Genomic DNA, 18,022 nt, shown 5'->3' with positions numbered 1-18,022 from the left:
GAACTGATTCCTTCCTACAAGAAAGCAGCCAAGTGACCTCGATTGTAACCTGATCAACAGAGGCAGAAGACAATCTGGTTTTCTTCGCTCTCTAGGATGCGAGCCTCCCTTACAGTCCAGGTTCTGTGCTTTTAGAGAGGACTCCTTCACTCCTGCACACGTGGAGCTGTAGTTCCTGGGCTCTATTTAGGTCCCGAGAGCTATTATTACAAAAGTGAATACAGAAGAAGGAATATACATGATTGTTGAAATGTCATTGAGGGAGTAAAAACTAATCTGAAAATGGCACTTGGGTGAGAAAATGGAGACAGAAGGATGACAGGCTCTTTAGAAATGAAGGACAATTAGTCAAGAGTGAACTGTTACGATAAAAGCGACTCCATTTGGCCAACAGAAAGATCTTTTATCCAAAAGATGGTCTTTTTCCTTCCACAAAGTGCTTTCCTATCATCCAGGCAGAACCTGTGAGTGCTGTGCATCCATTACGCAGGTCTTGCTTTTATCCCCTCTGCAATCTCCTTTGTCTGAATCGGTGGCCAGGTGGTCAGCTACCTGAAGTAAGTGGTGCTGAGGCCATTAGACTCAGACTCAAAGCCTGGGCCTCCACTGTTCCATTGTGGGAGCTTTCTTTCACTCACATGACCTTGGGCACCCAATTTACAGGACAACACGTGATTTATCTACACCTGACAAAGAGAACACAGTGGACAACAGCTCTGAGAGTGTTCTGCATGTGCTTTCAGGTAATCCTGCTGCTCCGTGGGTTTCCAATTCCTATCCTCATCCTTTCAAAAATCTAAGAAGCTGAGGATCCTTGGAAAAACAAAACGGAATTCACAAGGCAAATACAAAGATAAACCCAGAGAGCATTCATTGACCTTGTTTTCTGGAATATTAGAAACATCTAAAATTTATTATCTCTTTGCAGCTCTGTGATACACTGTTTCTCTGGATGTCTGCTACACAGGAAGCAGAAATGAGTTGTCTGCAAACATAGATAATTCATATCACATTTACTGCAGGCGTGTGGTACTATATGACCTTGCTGTAGAAGGACATGACCCCTGGCATGGGCAGCCCCAGCTCAGCCACCAGGGAGAAGTCTTTCTTCAAGTACATAGTACCCTTACCCAGTGCTTTTAGACATGCTGGCCCCCAGCTTTTGTCACAGCAAGTCCCCTCTTTGAATGCAGAAACTTTACGTTAATAACCACATGGGGCTGGATACACAGCCTTACACTTGTGGGTATGGCTTTTCTACTTTATGACCATTTTGTAAGAGTCACACTTTATTTTGCAAATGTTTATTAAATCAATCTCAACATGCCACAAGCAAATCCCATGCCTCTTGTGAAGGTAGAACCTGAGACACCAAGTAGTTTTTCTGACTCACATGAGGAAATGCCCTTGTACAGGGAATTTGTCCTGATAATAATTTATAGAACCTGTAATTCATTGCCTTTTCTTCTTCCCACCAAAGGACTCTGGCAAAGTTAATATTAAAACACACACGTGCACACATGCACACACACACACACACACACACACACAAATTTGTAAGACAGAAAAGATTATTCATTATTAATAAAACCTGAAAACCAACAGTCCACGTGTTAACTTTTTGTAAACAGCAACTGTTTCAATGCACACATTTATGCACAGTAAGTGCTTTGATTTTTGGCAAACGTTATAGAAGAGATGGGAACATAAAAGAATCAGGATAACAGGAATATAGAGACTTTTGGAGAAAAAGTGTGGTGTTTTAGTGTGCCATCCTCTTTTGCAGTAAATGTTGATGTTTGCTTAGCTGATAGTTATATTTGACTGAAACATTACCCTAAACAACTTACTTGTGTCAAGAATATTTTATAGAGGAGACTTCAAGAAGGCGGAGAGTAAGACATGGAGATCACCTTCCTCCCCACAGATACAGCAGAAGTACATATACATGTGGAACAACTCCTACAGAACACCTACTGAAAGTTGGCAGAAGACCTTAGACCTCCCAAAAGGCAAAGAAACTCCCCACGTACCTGGGTAGGGGAAAAGAAAAAAGAATAAACAGAGACAAAAGAATAGGGATGGGACATGCACCTCTGGGAGGGAGCTGTGAAGGAGGAAAGGTTTCCACACACTAGGAAGCCCCTTCGTGGGCGGAGACTGCTGGTGGCAGAGGGGGGAAGCTTCGGGGCCGTGGAGGAGACCACAGTCACAGGGGTGCGGAGGGCAAAGCGGAGAGATTCTCGCACAGAGGATCGGTGCCGACTAGCACTCACCAGCCCGAGAGGCTTGTCTATTCACCCACTGGGGCAGGCAGTGGGTGAACAAATGCTAAAGGAACTTCTCCAGGCAGGAAACACAAGAGAAGGAAAAGACCTACAATAACAAACCCCCAAAATTAAGAAAATGGTAATAGCAACATACGTATTGATAATTACCTGAAATGTAAATAGATTAAATGCTCCAACCAAAAGACATAGACTGGCTGAATGGATACAAAAACAAGGCCCGTATATATGCTGTCAGACCTAGGGACACATACAGACCGAAAGTGAGGGGATGGAAAAAGATATTCCATGCCAATGGAAATCAGAAGCAAGCTGGAGTAGCAGTTCTCATATCAGACAAAATAGACTTAAATAAAGACTACTACAAGAGACAAAGAAGGACACTACATAATGATCAAGGGATCAATCCAAGAAAAGATATAACAATTGTAAATATTTATACACCTAACATAGGAGCACTTCAATACATAAGGCAAATGCTAACAGCCATAAAAGGGGAAATTGACGATAACACAGTCATAGTAGGGGACTTTAACACCCCACTTTCACCAATGGACAGAACATCCAAAAGGAAAATAAATAAGGAAACACAAGCTTTAAATGATACATTAAACAAAATGGACTTAATTGATATTTATAGGACGTTCCATCCAAAAACAACAGAATACATTTTCTTCTCAAGTGCTCATGGAACATTCTTCAGGATAGATCATATCTTGGGTCACAAATCAAGCCTTGGTAAATTTAAGAAAATGGAAATTGTATCAAGTATCTTTTTCGAACACAATGCTTTGTGACTAGATATCAATTACAGGAAAAAATCTGTAAAAGGAACAAATATGGAGGCTAAACAATGCACTACTAAATAACCAAGAGATCACTGAAGAAATCAAAGAGGAAATCAGAAAAGTACCTAGAAACAAATGACAGTGAAAACATGACGACCCAAAACCTATAGGATGCAGCAAAAGCAGTTCTAAGAAGGAAGTTTATAGCAATACAATCCTACCTGAAGAAACAAGAAAACATCTCAAATAAACAACCTAATCTTACAACTAAAGCAATTAGGGAAAGAAGAACCAAAACCCCCAAAGTTAGCAGAAGGAAAGAAATCATAAAGATCAGATCAGAAATAAATGAAAAAGGAATGAAGGAAACAATAGCAAAGATCAATAAAACTAAAAGCTGGTTCTTTGAGAAGATAAACAAAATTGATAAACCGTTAGCCAGACTCATCAAGAAAAAAAGGGAGAAGACTCAAATCAAAAAAATTAGAAATGAAAAAGGAGAAGTAACAACTGACACTGCAAAAATACAAAGGATCATGAGAGATTACTGCAAGCAACTATATGCCAATAAAATGGACAACCTGGAAGAAATGGACACATTCTTAGAAAAACGCAACCTTCTGAGACTGAACCAGGAAGAAGTAGGAAGTATAAACAGACCAATCACAAGCACTGAAATTGAAAGTGTGATTAAAAATCTTCCAACAAACAAAAGCCCAGGACCAGATGGCTTCACAGGCGAATTCTATCAAACATTTAGAGAAGAGCTAACAACTATCCTTCTCATACTCTTCCAAAATCTAGCAGAGGGAGGAACACTCCAAAACTCATTCCACGAGGCCACCATCACCGTGATACCAAAACCAGACAAAGATGTCACAAAGAAAGAAAACTACAGGCCAATATCACTGATGAACATAGATGCAAAAATCCTCAACAAAATACTAGCAAACAGAATCCAACAGCACATTAAAAGGATCATACACCATGATCAAGTGGGGTTTATCCCAGGAATGCAAGCATTCTTCAATATATGCAAATCAATCAATGTGATACACCATATTAACAAAGTGAAGGAGAAAAACCATATGAGCATCTCAATAGATGCAGAGAAAGCTTTTGACAAAATTCAACACCCATTTGTGATTAAAAACCCTCCAGAAAGTAGGCATAGAAGGAACTTTCCTCAACATAATAAAGGCCATATATGACAAACCCACAGCCAACCTTGTCCTCAGTGGTGAAAAACTGAAACCGTTTCCACTAGGATCAGGAACAAGACAAGGTTGCCCACTCTCACCATTATAATTCAACATAGTTTTGGAAGTTTTAGAACAGCAATCAGAGAGGGAAAAGAAATAAAAGGACTCCAAGTTGGAAAAGAAGTAAAGCTGTCACTGTTTACAGATGACATGATACTATACAGAGAGGATCCTAAAGATGGTACCAGAAAACTACTAGAGGTAATCAACAAATTTGGTTAAGTAGCAGTATACAAAATTAATGCACAGAAATCTCTTGCATTCCTATACACTAATGATGAAATATCTGAAAGAGAAATTAAGGAAACACTCCCATTTACCACTGCAACAAAAAGAATAAAATACCTAGGAATAAACCTACCTAAAGGAGACAAAAGACCTGTATGCAGAAAACCATAAGACACTGATGAAGGAAATTAAAAATGATATAAACAAATGGAGAGATATACCATGCTTTTGGATTGGAAGAATCAACATTGTCAAAATGACTATACTACCCAAAACTATCTACAGATTCAATGCAATCCCTATCAAACTACCACTGGCATTTTTCACAGCACTAGAACAAATAATTTCACAGTTTGTATGGAAACACAAAAGACCCCGAATAGCCAAAGCAATCTTGAGAAAGAAAAACGGAACTGGAGGAATCAGGCTCCCAGACTTCAGACTATACTACAAAGCTACAGTAATCAAGACAGTATGGTACTGGCACAAAAACAAAAATATAGATCATTGGAACAGGATTGAAAGCCCAGAGATAAACCCACGCTTATATGGTCACCTTATTTTTGATAAAGGATGCAAGAATATACAATGGAGGGCTTCCCTGGTGGCGCAGTGGTTGAGAATCTGCCTGCCAATGCAGGGTACACGGGTTCGAGCCCTGGTCTGGGAAGATCCCACATGCCGCGGAGCAACTAGGCCTGTGAGCCACAATTACTGAGCCTGTGTGTCTGGAGCCTGTGCTCCACAACGAGAGGCCGCAATAGTGAGAGGCCCGTGCACCGTGATGAAGAGTGGCCCCACTTGCCGCAACTAGAGAAAGCCCTCACAGAGAAACGAAGACCCAACACAGAAACAAAGACCCAACAGCCAAAAGTAAATTAATTAATTAATTAATTAAAAAAAAAAAGAATATACAATGGAGAAGACAGCCTCTTCCATAAGTGATACTGGGAAAACTGGACAGCTACATGTAGAAGACTGAAATTAGAACACTCCCTAACACCATACACAAAAATAAACTCAAAATGGATTAAAGACCTAAATATAAGGCCAGACACTATAAAACTCTTAGCATAAAACATAGGCAGAACACTCTATGACATACATCACAGCAAGATCCTTTTTGACCCACCTCCTAGAGAAATGGAAATAAAAACACAAATAAACAAATGGGACCTAATGAAACTTAAAAGCTTTTGCACAGCAAAGGACACCATAAACAAGGTGAAAAGACAACCCTTAGAATGGGAGAAAATATTTGCAAACGAAGCAACTGACAAAAGGTTAACCTCCAAAATATACAAGCAGCTCATGCAGCTCAATATCAAAAACACAAACAACCCAATCCCAAAATGGGCAGAAGACCTAAATAGACATTTCTCCAAAGAACATATACAGATTGCCAACAAACACATGAAAGAGTGTTCAACATCACTAATCATTAGAGAAATGCAAAACAAAACTACAATGAGGTATCACCTCACACCAGTCAGAATGGCCATCATCAAAAAATCAACAAACAATAAATGCTGGAGGTGTGGTGAAAAGGGAACTCTCTTGCACTGTTGGTGGGAATGTAAATTGATACAGCCACTATAGAGAACAGCATGGAGGTTCCTTAAAAAACTAAAAACAGAACTACCATATGACCCAGTAATCCCACTATTGGGCTCATACCCTGAGAAAACCATAATTCAAAAAGAGTCATGTACCACAATGTTCATTGCAGCTCTATTTACAATAGCCAGGACATGGAAGCAACCTAAGTGTCCATTGACAGATGAATGGATGAAGAAGATGTGGCACACATGTACAATGGAATATTACTTAGCCATAAAAAGAAACAAAATTATTTGTAGTGAGGTGGATGGACCTAGAGTCTGTCATACGGAGTGAAGTAAGTCAGAAAGGGCAAAACAAATACCGTATGCTAACACATATATATGGAATCTAAAAAAAAAAAAAAAAGAAAAAAAAAGGTTCTGAAGAATCTAAAGGCAAGACAGGAATAAAGATGCAGATGTAGAGAATGGACTTGAGGACACGGGGAGGGGGAAGGGTAAGCTGGGATGAAACGAGAGAGTGGCATGGACTTATAAATACTACCAAATGTAAAATAGATAGCTAGTGGGAAGCAGCTGCATAGCACAGGGAGATCAGCTTGGTCCTTTGTGACCACCTAGAGGGGTTGGATAGGGAGGGTGGGAGGGAGACACAAGAGGGAGGAGTTATGGGGATATATGTATATGTATAGCTGATTCACTTTGTTATAAAGCAGAAACTAACACACCACTGTAAAGCAATTATACTCCAATAAAGATGTTTAAAAAATTAATTAATTAAAAATAAAGAATATACAATTTAAAAAAATCTTCAGTTAAAAAAAAGAATATTTTATAATCTGACGTAGCAAACTGGCTGATTATCCATCTACTTAAGGACATTAAATAGAGCTCAACAATATTAGAACTGGACTTTTCAAGGCATTAAGAAATCAATTCTTCATTTTCATTTGTATAGAAGCAAGTCTCTTTTCATTCACAAACTTAGATATGTAGACACTCAGAGAATCACACCAGAGACTTAAATATAGCCAGACATTGAATTAAAGTTCAAGAGCCCTGAGCAAGATTTCAAATCCCTGGAAACTATATGGTTAAATGTAAGTGGATTTCATTCATTTAATTAGATAGTCATGCGAAATTAAAGGAGAGTTTCTGCATAAGCACGTATACTGTCCCAAGAGTTCACATGAAAGTAGGATTCTTCTGGCTTGCAAGGGAAAGTTTTCCTGACCTAAAAGTTCAAAATGAATGTCATATGGGCTTTAGAGCAACTGGTAACTAAATAGCTTTAGATCATCACTGAGGATAAATGATGGGTAGATGGAAAAATGGCTAAATAGTTTTGTATTTTTACTTCATGTTGTACATGTTAGAATCTGTTTCCTTTAAATTTCGTAAATGCTTTTTCCCCGGGGTTAATTCCATAAGAGTGATTCCCCACGTTTTCCTGTTTCACAACAAATTCTAAAATGCCTTTTTTTCTTAGAAAACCATATGTATTTCACTCATAATGTCTTCTTCTAGCTTATTTAGAAACACTCTTAAAACCGTGAAAGTTACCTTTTAAAGGAAAAATGTTGACCACTATGCATTCAACTATCCCACCCACAGGACAAAATAATAGAAACATAATATTAAGAATAAAAATGGTAAATATAAAAAATGCAAAATCCAATAACTCTGGGTAACATACAGCTGATGATTATCTCACCGACGAGGGAATCTCCCATTTTAATCTTGGCTCGTATAAGCCATCTGAGAAATGATACCTTTTAGTTATTTACTTGCTCAAAGTTTCCTGCTAGGGTCACAGCTGATAGCAAAATGTGACAAAGAATTATGACCTGTCTGGATTCTACAAAATTTTCTGGCTCAAAACATTTAACTACAAATTGATTGATGTACAAATTGATTTCGTCTTTCCTCATAAGCTACAAACATTTAAACAGACATTAGTACAACTTCTTTTTAAATCATCACGCTTTCATTTTAAGAGTGAATCCAAAGCTACATTTTAATGATTATACTTTGCCCTTTTTTGGCTGTGGTATGGACTCGGGCTGAGATTCTCAGTTGAAGTCTCAATAGAAGCAAACAGGGTAATTCTATGATCACTTAAAAATGAGTGCAGTAATTCTTAGCTGATTACTTCCTACAAGCGTAACTAATCTAACGTTTCGCTTCCCACGCGATGGTGGTTACGATGCTAACTGTTAAGGCCTTATTGAAACTTCATTATTTGTCTCCGCTGAAGTCAGAAATTATCGGCCACATCGCTCCCCACTTTATTTAAGGAGGCTGAGGAGACTCTGACTCCAATGCTCTGCCCCCTCCCCTAGCTTCTCTCTATTTCTTACAGAGACTCAGACCTCAGAGTGGGAGGACAGGCAAGAGAGGATACGAGTGAAAAAAAGAAAGGAACCTTATGTCAGTTCATTAATACTACGCCTCACGCCCTTGGGTCAGAGGAGTGAGCGTTGCAAAAACAAGTAACCTTATACAAGGCTGCTTGCTTAGCAGAGCTGTTCTCTGTGCTTCTTTAAGGGAGTCCAGAGAGAAGTGCAGGTACACGAGGCAGAATCAAGACCCAGATGTTCTCAGTCCCTGCTTGTTTTCCCGCAGGAGAGAGAAGAAAACGTGGATCCAGCGTGACTGCATCGTGAGCACGATCGCCCGGCTCCTCTCTCTCCCGGCAGAGACATCAACCGCCTTCCCCACTCACTTGCACACGTTGTTACAATATATTTCCGCAGCCTTGACTGTGTCTAGTCTGAGAGCTTCTAATCGCGGTATCGAGCTTCTTCATTGATGGACAATTTTCAGGAGAAGAAAATGACTACAATTTCTTTTTGTGGAAACTCTCCCCATTCCATCTCATTATTCCTTATCACATTCCTCTGCATCCTCATCTATCTCCCTTTTCAGGGTTTACACCCAGCAGATTTTTGCAGACATTTATTCTGTCTTTCCCCAGTCGTCATTGAGGACATTTATTCATATTGCAGTCACTTAACGTGTCTTCATAAATCAATGCAAACAGCCCCTTCATCATTTTCATTGCTTTTCCCTAAACTGCTGTCAGGTTTTTCCATGTCTTGCACACACAATTAGGAATCCAAAGGCCAAATAAATACTCTAATAGACGGGCAGGCTGGCTTCTTTGGGAAGCTGCTTCCATTCTTCCTAGCTCAAATTGATGGTCTTATGGTTGCAGTTTTAAATTTCATGAACTCCCTAAAAAGAATCTACCATCTTGCCACATGGGAGACTTCTAATTCCCACAATCACATGGTTGGTTAGACAGGCAAGAGTTCTTATTTGCAGTGTAGAGACAGAGGTCTCAAGTATCAGCCGACACTTGTGTATTATGGCAGATGCATCTGTTGGAGACAATTTCTATGAAACTTGAGTTCATTTCGATTTATTAAAATGTATACATTAGTGCTTTTGTGGTCAATTGGATCATTTGAAGATATCTAGGTAAATTTAACAGAACCAAAATATTATGAAAATGACAAGTTTTTATATTACTTTCTTGGAGCCTGTAATATTTATTTATCACAGCTTTCTCACCGTTTCTTGACGTGTGCTATTCCTTTTGTTCTGAAGCACATTTTAACCCTTAAAGGTCTTGTCCCCACCTGCTGTAGAATGTTTCTGTCTCTCAAAATTCATGTGTTAAAACCTAACCCCCAAGGTGATGGTACTAGGAGGTGAGGTCTTTGAGGGGTGAGGGCCTTCACCAGAACCCAAGAATGCGGGTGCCCTGATCTAGGACTCCCAGCCTCCAGAACTGTAAGAAATAAATGTCTGCTGTTGATAAGACACCCAGTCTATGGTACTTTGCCTGAGCTGACTAGCATGCAACCCCACACCGTTCCCATCCCCAGGCTCGCGCACACACACACACACACACACAGCCTGAAATATATCACACCCCAGTTCAGGATGCATTTGGCAGCACTGGAGAGACTGACCCCTCACTAAGTGGGCGAAGCCTTGGGTTTGAGTCTCAGCTTTGCCACCCACCCCACCGTGCCAACACTCATTCTTAAACATGAGAGTCAGACTGAGGCATTATCGTCCAAGGATCTTGATTCCATTCCAAAACCTGAACTATGGAGAGAGCCCACTAGCACAGAACCAGAAATGACAAGCAAGTTGGGGACCCAGTGAAACTTCCCCCAGATGATATGAACAATATGACATTATTATTGATCAGGCCCAAACATCCTTACTTTTCTTACTTGGAAAATGCTCTTCAACTGAATGTGTATGTATCCAGAGAGCATTTATCTTTCCCTTAACTCTAAGGTTGAGCTGCCCTCAGGTAAGGATATTGACCTGTTCCTGGACATTCTGATGGCCCTTCAGGCTCAGGCTGGACAGGTCCTGGATGGTCAAAAGAGGCAGTCCAAAAAAAAAGCCCTGTGTTTATTTACCTTGAATAATACCAATGGCTATCGATCTTCTAAACAATGACAAAAATACCTGTCTCAGAGAGAAAAATTATTTTCTACATATTTGTGATGCAGAAAAAGCCAACCTATTTGACATTTCCATTCAAAAGTATCATAAGCATATTTTAATTCCTCTAGGATGAAACATTTTCAAACTAATATATAAATGCTAAATTTATCTACTGAAATTTTAGCTCAATATAGTTACTCTATACAAATAACTCTACTTCTTCAAAATGGGGACCTAAAACTCCCTCTAGTGAAATGTTAGTTGTTCTGAAATGTCTCAAATTTAAAATTTTTAATCCACAGTTTCAGATGTGATGAAAATTCCACATTGATATTTTGACAAATTCATTTATGTTAAGTTAGAATTCAATTTTATTTTCTCTTTAAGAAAATACAAACAATAACTTAAAACCCCTTTTATTTAAAAGTTGTGTGTGTGTTTGTGTGTGTGTGCTTATGTAGGAAGGAAGGTCATGGAAGGAATTTAAAACTATGTAATATTTACACTACAAGTTTAGGGTGTTTAAAAGTTATTAAAACATCAACTTAGGCAAGGACATATTAGCTAAAATAAAATAAAATAAATAAAATACTAGTAGCTAATTCCTATTAAGCCCCAGGCATGGTTCTAAGTTTGTGATAGGGTAGCCACTAGCCATGTTTGGCTACAGAGGAGTTGAAATGTGTCTAGTTCAAACTGAAATGTGTTGTAAAATACACACTGGATTTGGAAAACATTGTATGAAAAACACAGAATGTAAAATATAGCAATAATTTTAATTTTCATTATGTGTTGAATGGTAGCATATATTGAGTTAAGCAAAGCAAACGTTAAAATTAATTTCACCTGGATGTCTTTTTCTCTGCTCTTAAAAAGGTTCCTACAAAGTTTAAATTTCGTATGTGGCTGTCATTTCTATCGTCAGTGCTGTCTGCTGCCGTGTTTTCCTCATTGTCTCAGACCTGATGACGATCTCATGAGAGAGGTGCCATCATTGCCTCATTTTACAGATGGTCAAGCTGTGGACACGGGGAGTGAGGGACCCGGCTAAGGTCACCCCTGTCCTGAGGACTGGCATCCAGTCATCTATTGGTTTCCAACACTAAAAGTTCGGAAAGAAATGCAAATGTGCTATAATCAACACTCATTCCTTTAATCATATAATTATTTATAGCAGCGTAGTACTGATCTTAGAATAATTGCAGTGTGTTTGCTGAACTCTGATCAGACAAAATGGACTTAGTCATGCTTTGCATTAAATATTGGTGTGTTTTATATCCTAAATCCAATGGCAACACTTTACACTGGCGATACCGTTACAAATTTAATTCCATCCACCCAACTGAATCCTTAAAAGCAGCTCCCACTCTCCCCCAGATTAACCCACCAACGTCTAGCCAGTAAGCTTACTTGGGCTGCCATCTCACCTCAACTGAAGGCTAATGGGGCTTTCAAATGCTCCCTCCTTTCCCCTAATCAAAATCAGAGATTAACTTTCCAAATATCTACTAATGAGGAAAATCGGCAGCTTGGTTTCTACTTGTGTTTTGACACATGCCTGCAAAGATGCACATGCCGATCCCACTAAATCCACAGCTTTCAGGGTCCTGAATTTTTTTTCTTTTTAGTTTCACTTCATCTCCTAGGAATTTGGTCCTCTGAGGAATGTTTAAGGTGGTTCTCGACAGGGAAAGAGGATAGAAAACTGGAACATTTAGTGCAGCACAGACGGGGAGATTCCCATAAAACCCATTCATTCCAGCAAGTTCCTCTGATCCTGGCCTGATGGGCTTTAGTGTTGCGACTTATGCAATTGCTTTCAGTGTGTTCCAAAGGTTTTTAGACACATCTGCATACACTAACCATCTTCTCTGACCATTAAGCCATCAAAGGTCCACAAGATCCTAGAGTCTGGTTGGTCAAGGCCCGGCCATCAGCTAAGGGCAATCCCTACATCAGCAGCTCCACCCTTCATCCTGGTCCATAGGCTAGAAATCTGGAAGCATCCTAGACCTGAAATCATCCTTTCCCTTGCACACCACATGTACAAAACCTCTCTGGATTTACTTCTCCTACGCATTTCTCAAATCTGTCAACTTTTCTCCATTCCCTCCACTGCTCCTTGAGTTTGAACTGTTAATATCTCCACCTTAGGTTATAGGTTTCACCCTCTTAATTCATTACCTTCTCCAAAACATTCATCACTCTTCAATCAGAGCATCTATCCAAAAGGCAAGTTTGAGACACTCCAGTCCACCACTAACAGACTTTGATGGCCAGTCATTACTTTTAGAGAAAAATAAAGCAAAATTCCCAACTCTGGCCCCTGTTTGCCCTTTAGCTCCATCTGGTATCTCTGCCCCCTCACCCCTGCACTACAGCAGTGCTGAGCCTCTTAGGGTTTAGAGCACACCAGGCTCGCTTCTGCCATGAGGCCATCGTCTCTCTGCAGTTGCCATCCTAAAACTCTTAGCTATTTATTACCCTTTTTTCCATGAGACTTTAAGGCAGATCTATATCCAGGGAAGCTTTTCCTGTCTTGTGAAGTTTTCTTCATTACTGTACAATTTAATATAACAATTGTTCTTTCCCTTCCAAGCATTATGCACCCTTGACAGAAACTATATGATTAATGTCAATCTTCTCTATTAGAATGTATTCTTCATAAGAGCAGGTAACAAGTCTGCCCTTGTAAAATAAGTGTAACTGTTGCATTTCTTTCTTCTCCAAAATTCTATGTTTCTACCTTAACCAAATGTTTAAACACCCATGATGTCTACAGTATACCTCCCTAAAGACAAAATAAAGAAGAATAATTATTGGTCATGAGTGGTACCAGTAGACGGATTTCTCTTACACTCATGGAACTTGAGTGTAGTGGAAATTGAAAGCATGAATACTTGCACAATGTTTCTTAGATGTCATTTAAAATTCAGTTGTCTGATCTAGCTTCCTAATCAAATTTTTATTTTTGAAAATTAAATTTTGTTGTTGTTCTGGTTTCCATAGCTTTCTAATGGGGTTCTCAGTAGACTGCATACAATATAAATGTGGTTACAATAACTCGTACAATTTACGTTACATGCATTTGGTCCTCTGCCTTCGCCTCAAGACACCCAATTGGCAAATCCCACACCTTTTCAAGGCTTTGCTCAAAGCTCACCTTCTCAATAAGACCATTCTCTTCAACATCATAACTACCATAGAAATACTAATCTCCCTATCATGCTTTACTAGTTTTTCTTTAACTTATAATATAGTACATAATTTACTCATTTTCATATTTATTATTTATCATCTGTCTCCCTCAGCTATATCTTTGTATTTTGTTTAACGATAAATCCAGACACTGAAACAGTGCCTTGTGCATAACTGGTGCTTAATAAATATGTATTAAGTGAATGATGACTCCTTTTCAAAGATGTCTACAATTAATATCTAAAATAAAACTATTTTTTTAAACATGCATTCTCCCCTCCTAATTTATTCCAAACATTCCCTGAAACTCATCCAACTTTTGTTATTTAAATCAAGCCACACTAATGGATCAATTTTTTTAAATGTTAACCACGTATCTATAAAGCAGGCACCAGCTCTCATAGGCTGCTTTCCTTAATCAGTAGCTTCTCTTTCCTTAGGATTGAAACTTCGAGCCCACCCTGAAGGATGCTTCTCTTTTATATGCTTGTGTAGAAAGTCGCATACACTTGCTTGGCTAACATTTAGTGGCACACTTGTTGACTAAAGGAACAAGAGCAACCACAAAAAAAAGCTTCCCAAACAAACCGTGATGGTCTTTGCATGTCTCATTAGAGACTATCTAACCCAGCCTATATTAGCAGCTGGGGCTACTATCACACACCACAGACTGGATGGCTTAAAGCAACAGAAATTTATTTCTTACAGTTCTGGAAGCTGATGTCCAAGATAAGGTGTGGTCACTAATCCTACCCTGAGGGCCCCACACTCATTAATCTCATCTAACTCCTCCTAAAGTCCCTACCTTAAAATACCATCACATTGAGGGTTAGGTCTTCAACATATGAATTTTGGGAGGATACATTCAGTCCATAATACAGTCGAATGTTGTTCTTAGCATCTGCTTTTCTGATAGCTTTGCTAACTTGTTCTAAGTTTTCTGTATTCCTTTATAAATAACTAAGCAATATATACTACTGGTGAAGAAGTTGAGATGTAGTCAGAGAGTCAGAAAAACTGAGATGAAGTCTGAAACCTGCACCCGAAATTGCCAATTTTGCAGTTTTGCTTTTGAGTAGAAAAACTGAACGTGAATCTTGGGTCACCAAGGTGTTGACTCAGTCATGTAGCTTGTACTCCTGCTTTGTACTTAAAGCCACACATCTAATCATACAGTTAACATTCTCAACTTCCTCCCAGACACTAATGCAGGGTCATGAATAATTCATTTTCCCACGTTGGCCTCTATGGGATCTCCATGTGTAAGCCCTCAGTGTCACTACTTTGAACCAAAGAAAGCAAGGTCCTCACAGACCCCTAAGCTGAGAAAGCTTCCAAGGGTCATCTAGGTAAGGCTACAGACAGCCTTGTGGCTGGCACGTGGTAGATCCTAAACACATATTTGAATGAATAAAATAATTATTTTCACCATGCCTGTGCAAACTGTTTCTAAACGTTTCAGTTACCAGGTGGCTGAGAGACTTGATGCTGGTCCTAAAAAGGAATAGAAATTTACTGGAAAAAACATTGCTTCTCTTGCTTTGCCCATATAATGTGGAGACGAGGCTGGCAAAGTTCTCCACCTCTTCCTGCTTTGAACACAGAGGTGATGCCTGAAGGTGTCACAGCTCTGATGGGACCAGGAAGTAGTGACATCCAGAGAGCTGAGGGTGTCACCAAGACGTGGGATTTCACATCGTTGAGCTGCTGGGTCAGTGGTGACCATCACATCCTCTCAGCTTCTTGTGAGCTGCTCTTAGGAAGGAATTCACTCATAGTGATAGTTTTTTATTCAGATCTAAAACCGTATAAGGAAAAAGCTGATATAATTTAAAACCTTCTTAGTAACCTTGTTTACAAACAATATTACAAGAAATGTATAAAAAAATCAATTGATACTCTGAAGTGACTGCTGGAGGAAAAAAATAGATAATCAAATACAAAGGGACAGTATGGAAATTTTAATAGACACAGTAGCAATCTATTTTTAATGACTCTGTCACATCTAAAGTGATTTATCATTTGTTGGCAAAGCAAGGCTGAGGTTTATCACAAAGTTAATGCATGTGTGAATCATTAATTATTAGCAGTGATTAATTCTCTATAAAAACTTTTCCTGCTTGCCTAAATGAGTATGTCCATCCTGATCCCTACGCAGCCCTTGCTTTTTTTGACCTGATATTTAAAGAAATAGTTAACCTTAAAGTCATGTGACAGCCCTGTGCTATGTTCTGAATTATGGCCAAAGGGGCATGGCCACAAATTGTTAGAATGGCTGTGATTCATTTGAAGTCGTTTTATTGGAGAAATTATAGGTGGAAATCTCTGTAATGGAATAGTTCAGGCTCCCATCAAAGCAACTTTCTAAAACTAGGTTTGAAAACTAGAATCAAGGTCAGAGTGACAAGATGACCTTGCACTTTATAGCACAAACTCCAAATAGGAGCCAAGCCATTAAAAACGTGAGTGATGAGAGTGGCTGCATTCTTTTTGGCCCGTGGGCAAATACAAGTTTCAAAATGCCTGTACTGTAGATTTCCTACGTTCTAGCTTCCCCAATACTGTTGCTCGGGTCTACATAAAGATACATAAATACAAATAAGTGAAATATAGATTTTTAATGTTAGCCCGGACCATCTTGATTGTGGAATATCTTGATTGCTAAGTTGGAAATGGAAGAAAAAATTTCTGCTCCTTTGAGAACCATTTTCCTTTGACAATAATTCAAGCCAGCATCTTCTAAATGACTTACAAGGATATACATGGTAGGAAGGCCACCCTGAGGAGGTAAAATAAATACTGGCCTTGCAGGATCTGGGAGTAAACTGCTACCATTGCTATTGGCTGTTTGGTGTTTGACATCCCTGAACCTATTTGCTATTCCAGGAGGTAGCGAAACTCAGTGGAGTAGAATTTAAGCTTTGGATCAGACATCCCTGCTTCCCTGCTGAGGAGCTCTGTGTCAGTGGCAATTTCACTTAATGTGCTAATCTTCCAGCTCATCTGTGAAATGGGGATATTGACACTTGTCAGAGTGTTGATGTGATGGGTGAACCGGACGTTGCACAGAGAGCACGTACCATGGTGAGTAAGAAAGGGCCCACGAGAGTGATTGAAATGAAAGTGAATACAATTATACTGTGTGAGTATAGAATTATACTATTATAATTATGGCAACTTATATATTATAGTATATTTATATACAGTTGATCCTCGAACAACTTGAGTGTTGGGGCACTGATTCTCCACACAATCGGATACCCGCATATACTCTCCACATCCCTGGCTCCTCTGCATCCCTGGTTCTGCATCTGCAGATTCAACCAACCGCGGATCGCATAGCACTGCAAGATTTACTATGGAAACAAGTCCCCGTGTGAGCAGACCGGAGCAGTTCACACTGTACTGCAGTGTAACTACAATATTAGAATACAGTACGTTACTGTCCAACTGAAATTTGAGGTCTCTAGTTCTTAGTCCTACATTTATTTTTCCTGGGGGCACTAAGTCACTATCACATGCCCTGAGAGGAACTTCATAAACACCTTGAGACCTGGTCACTGTCCTCAAGATGCCTAATTGTCATGTCAGCAGCGAGAACAAAGAGCTGTGGATAAATAATTTGGACCCTTTCTGAAGGAGAAGATGAGAGAGGCTGGTAGTCAGGTGAGATGTGTGGGTGGCATTTCCATTGCCCAGCAGCTCGGGAGATGAGGCGGAAGTGAGGCTCAGAGGTCTGTGGAGGGAGAAGTGGTGCAGGAGGCTGAGCAGGTAAACTGTGACCAGCACAGGTGCAAAACTGGAAAGTGTAGGCTGGAGTAAGAGGCCCATGAGTCTTGCCATTGAAAATTCTATTCTGTGAGGCTTTCTTGCCTCAGTCATAAAAGAACTGAAGAGCAAATGTCACTATAGTCCCAGCACGTAATAGAAAGAAAGCAATCTGGTGGTAAGTGGCTGCTGGCATTTGTTTAGCTGCTTAATGATGCAGTCAAGGATCCAGACTCTTTATATCTTCTTCACTACCATCCTCTGCATATCGGCTTTTCATTCTCATGCTTATTGTATGGTCACATGAAGGCTGCCACAAATCCAAGCATTATATGTGCACTCAAGGAAAGAATAAAAGGGAAAGTTTCGATTTAAAAAAAGAGAGAGAGAGAGAGAAAGAAAGAAAGCAGACTCCTGGATTAGGCAGATTTGGTTGAAAACCTAGTACTACTTCC

At 39.5% G+C, this 18,022-nt stretch overlaps 1 long non-coding RNA gene across 2 annotated transcripts in view; it reads left to right on the top strand.

The window, feature by feature from the left end:
* LOC141278084 (uncharacterized) overlaps nucleotides 1-14,010 on the top strand; it is a 33,968-nt gene extending 19,958 nt beyond the window's left edge. For both annotated transcript variants that reach the window (XR_012330342.1, XR_012330343.1), the window contains exon 4: nucleotides 8,754-14,010. This is a non-coding gene — a long non-coding RNA (uncharacterized lncRNA). The remainder of the gene's footprint in view (nucleotides 1-8,753) is intronic.
* Nucleotides 14,011-18,022: the final 4,012 nt, after the last annotated feature.

The sequence above is a fragment of the Tursiops truncatus genome, chromosome 2 (assembly GCF_011762595.2).
Source record: "Tursiops truncatus isolate mTurTru1 chromosome 2, mTurTru1.mat.Y, whole genome shotgun sequence".
Classification (NCBI taxonomy): Eukaryota; Metazoa; Chordata; class Mammalia; order Artiodactyla; family Delphinidae; genus Tursiops; species Tursiops truncatus.
The sequence above is the reverse complement of the archived record's forward strand: the minus strand, read 5'-3'. Positions and strand labels throughout refer to the sequence as shown.